Here is a 4,323-nt window from a genome sequence, read left to right on the forward strand (position 1 = left end):
TTAAATTATCTTCATTTGTTATTTTAGTTTTCGCGCCCATTTTTTCTTTTTTCCTTTGTTATAAATTTTCATATACAATATCCTCTTTACCCTTCTCAATCCAGGCTAACCAATTGGTCCATGTGCTTCCCATCCGACCATGTGTACGCCTCTGTTTATTTGGAAGAATGTGTACGTCTCTTTCTTCTATGAGGGTAAAACACATTCCATTTCCTTTCTTCATCGTCTTTGAAAGAGCATAAGAAAATCGAGGCTGCTGCCCCACATTTGAGTGCCCCTGCCCGTGTTTTGCCGTGTATGACCAAACCTAAGTACAGAACTCGTACTGGTCCATCTACGGTGAACTCCCCCATTTTCTAAAATAAAAATAAAAGAAAAAATTGTTATCATCTCAGTCTATCCCCTGTTCCACACAGCATGCGGCCACGTATCAGCCCTCCAAACCGCATTCCAACGGACAGCAGTGAAAAATTACCCCACACATACGCACCTCAGGCGTTCCAGCGAAGCAGAATGAGAAAACGGTGGGGAAAAGGAAAGATTAGAGCCTCCTCCGAGCAGCCGAGCGGCACCGTCGCGGAGGAGAGGCTGCGCCGCGCAGCCGTGAGGACCGGAGGAGACTACACCACCGGTCCGGGAACCTGTTGCCGTGAACCGCCACGGCGGCATGGAAGGAGCACCGCTGCGGATTGGGGAGGAGCGCCGTCGCGGGCCTAGGGAGAGCGCTGCCCGGACCAAGCTCCCTGCTTGACCGATCAAGGACTCTCGATTCCGGCCGCCTGCAGCACATCAGGCCATCAGCTAACAGGTCCCTTATCTTCTCCCTCAATTAGTTTGTGGTTCTGACCGCCCGCAATACAAACCAAACTGAACTGATATGCGAGCCCGCAGTACAAACAAAACTGAACTTATCTTCTTTCTCTGAATATACGCCTGGGTTTGACATTTAGATATAACAGTTCTAAAAATTACATATTGTTCTGAAAATTAGATATTGTTAAATTTAGGAAAAGCAACAGCAATTAATCGTAGCTAACTGGTTGTATGGATTCACATGGTTTCCCATAACTCTTTTCATAGCTAGCTGATCACTTGGTGGAGGACAATACGTGCACTACTATTCTTGATCAAGTCACTTTTCAGTGTATTATGTTTGAGCTCACCAATGGTGATGTAGTCAACATATATCTCTTCTGCTCCTGTCAGCTAACCTGTTTGTGCCGAGGCCTTATGTCTGCGTGATCATTCTTTTCACTTTCTCTGTATCTTCTACCTTTCATGAACCAAAAGATCATATTTGGAGCTGGTCAAGAAAGAGAATATATTAAATTTGTTTTTGTACTTTCTTTAGTGCTGAAAATTTATGCCTTTATTTGCCATTGTATAGTGACCATCCAGAAAATTTATGCCTAAATTAGATATCTTTATATCTTTATATAGTAGATTTGCTTTGCTACTAAGTCTAAAAAGGGGAACCTTGTTTTTGGTCAGAATGGCAGCACCGGGCAAAGCTAGCGGTATGCAACAACAGGGAGGCTCTTGATTTGCTTATATCTGGTTCTGCTATTAAGTTACTGAAGCAAGGTATGTTCCTGTCTATTGTGGTGGTGTCGTATAGATTTGCCAAAGTATAGTTTCTTCAAATTGTGAAGTGAATCGTAATGTCTCAAGCTCTGGTCTTGTAGTATGTTCTTGTATATTGTGTTGGCCTCGTACAAAGTCGGATAAATTAGCATGTACATAAAGGAAACTACTTGAACAAAGTTTCAATCTGTTTGGACTAAGAATATTGTTAACATTCACACACTTAATCTAATAAGTGTCCTTATTCTGGTTGATGTCAGGTACTCTTACTTACCTTGGTCGATACAAATAGTTTGTCGTACTATTTACTTAATCTTCATCTTCAAGCATTGTATTTTTGGTTTTTGCTTTAACACATCTCTTGTTCCCGCGGACACCTTTTTCCTATTGTTCTGGCGAATTCGTCTCAGTGCATTCATTCTCTGAGTCGTCTGATATCACAACAGATCTCAAGTCTTCTTTTATTGCCACTGTTGGGCTCATGTGTTGTTGCTGCTGATATTTTGTCTTGACGCCCATCTTTGTTTAATGTACTCCAATTACTGTCAATGTGGTTTCTCTTTCACACGCATCAGTTCACATGAAAGTTTGCCAGGTGAATCTTTATTATTCTGTGACTGCATACTTATAATTTTTAAAAATTAGACACATCTCTAAGATCTGAAGTGTACATAGTTAAAAAACCAATCACCTCTTTATCTCGCATGTTCTGCTTCTTCATTAACATGGTGTCCACCTCATCATCCATCAATTCCTGTGCAACATATGTAAGATGAGTTAGTTAAGGAATTCTAAAGATGGTACTTCATATTTTTCAAAAAAGTTTAATGCACCTTTACCTCCTTGACTTTATCGTTCAAGTAGAGCATCTCAAGGCCATCATCAGGCAAAAATGTTCTTTTTACTGCATAGTTTTGTGTGCGACAGGTCAGATTATATCATTGAAATTGAATCAAAATATAAGTTTTTTCCACATATTTTTTTAATAATCTTTGGTGCATCTTATGATTGCCCATCTAGTGAGTTCAGCAAGTTAGATGTAAATGTATAAAGCAAATTATTCTTCTCACCACGGGCTTCATTTGTGTTAGTTGTCCAATGACATGTATATTTGGAGATTATTGATATAACAATTAGAAATATCAATTATATGGAAGTCGTAATTACAACTATCAACATGCCTGAGCATTGTGTATCTTTTTCTGTCCTTTCTTGTAGTGTATCCATGGTCGCAAACTCGCGGCAATAATTCAGAAAAACTTTCGAAGATCCTTTTACCTTTTACCTGTGTAATGCAAAAATATATTTTAATTTCATTTCTCATTGGCCTATATTTTTTAATTCCAACTCCTTAACATGGTTGAATGCATAAATAGATTTCTTATTGATCTTTGATCTAAACATGTCTATTAGATTCTTCCAAATAGTAACATGGATTGTTTCAGCCTGTCAAAACAATCAAATAGGGTTAGTGACTGCATCTTAACTTGAAAAACTGCAATTAAATATATAAAAACCGACATGCTCATCCATCAGTATCATATCTAGGCTAGTTAGCTCATGGGTCGTAGGATTGACTGAATCCCACACTCATTGTGTTCACTTGAATGTTCTAGTCATGTCCCCTCATAGTTAAGTCGCTGAACTTCTTGTATGTGATAGTGTTATGTCCTCAAAATTAATAGAAAACAATAAGTAATTAATACATGATTTATGAAGATTCTAGGCAGAAAAAGTAAGCTTCCTAAATAACAATCACCAAATCTGATGATTCAGGCAAGAAGTGCTTTGGCGTGAGTTCTTCCAACGTTGACTGGAGCAATTGGGCGTGGCTTTGTCGGGCGCCGGGCATGCTTTGGCATGACTTCATTGGACGTCGAGTGAAGCGGCTGGGCATGGATTGTCGTGGTAGCTCTGTCGACTTCAATATGTTCAAGTCGTGGTGGTTGTCGACTTCAAATTGATTGGTGTGTTATTGTGCGACTGCTTGTACTTGCTTATATGGGTTGAGGTCGCTGGATTTGAGGTGGCCGAGATGTCTGGAAATATGATCATGACCTTGTCCTATTTTAATTTTTCGGAATTTTCATCACGTGGGATATGATAGTTATCCCTATTTGTTTAGGTTTGCATTTCATTCGTTCTTGTTTTGGATTTTTCATTACGGGAGATACGTATCCAACATGGATCCTTTCCAAACACTTCCAAGTTTTATCTCAACATTAATTGCTTTTTTAATTGCTTATAGCACGTAGTACATGGCAGTGCTTTTTTCCTCCCTTCTTTCCTTTCCTATTATGGTAGTGCTTTTTTTTCTCTCCCTTCTTTTCCTTCCTATTAGGACATGTAACGCTTACATCTCGTGTATGTGCTGGACTATGAGACGTCCACATGTATGTCCGCGTGTATGTGCTGGACTTTGAGACATGCACATGTATGTGCTGGACTTAGTCGTAGTTTATATACTTCCAACTTTTTATTCCTACACCTTGTACGTGTCAGCTCAACTTATATAACTTTTGGACGTAATGTAATATCTTTAAATCTTAGCCGTAAATATTACTAATCAACGGTGCATATTATTTTAACTTATGTGGAAGAACATGGTGTGTTATTTGACTTCAATTTTAATTATATAATAGATCCTTCTGCTTAGTTTGCACATGGTAGCTGTGAATATCTCATGCCGTCCTATTTTTCTTACATGTTCCATCCTCATACGGTTGTCTTACATCAAAG

General features: G+C 39.0%; 1 long non-coding RNA gene across 1 annotated transcript; it reads left to right on the top strand.

The window, feature by feature from the left end:
- Positions 1-437: 437 nt before the first annotated feature.
- LOC123115734 (uncharacterized) lies at positions 438-4,080 on the top strand. The gene is made up of 3 exons (XR_006456711.1): positions 438-808; positions 1,492-1,584; positions 3,361-4,080. It is a non-coding gene; the product is annotated as an uncharacterized lncRNA (long non-coding RNA).
- The last annotated feature ends 243 nt before the right edge of the window (positions 4,081-4,323 follow it).

This window comes from Triticum aestivum, chromosome 5B (genome assembly GCF_018294505.1).
Source record: "Triticum aestivum cultivar Chinese Spring chromosome 5B, IWGSC CS RefSeq v2.1, whole genome shotgun sequence".
Lineage (NCBI taxonomy): Eukaryota > Viridiplantae > Streptophyta > Magnoliopsida > Poales > Poaceae > Triticum > Triticum aestivum.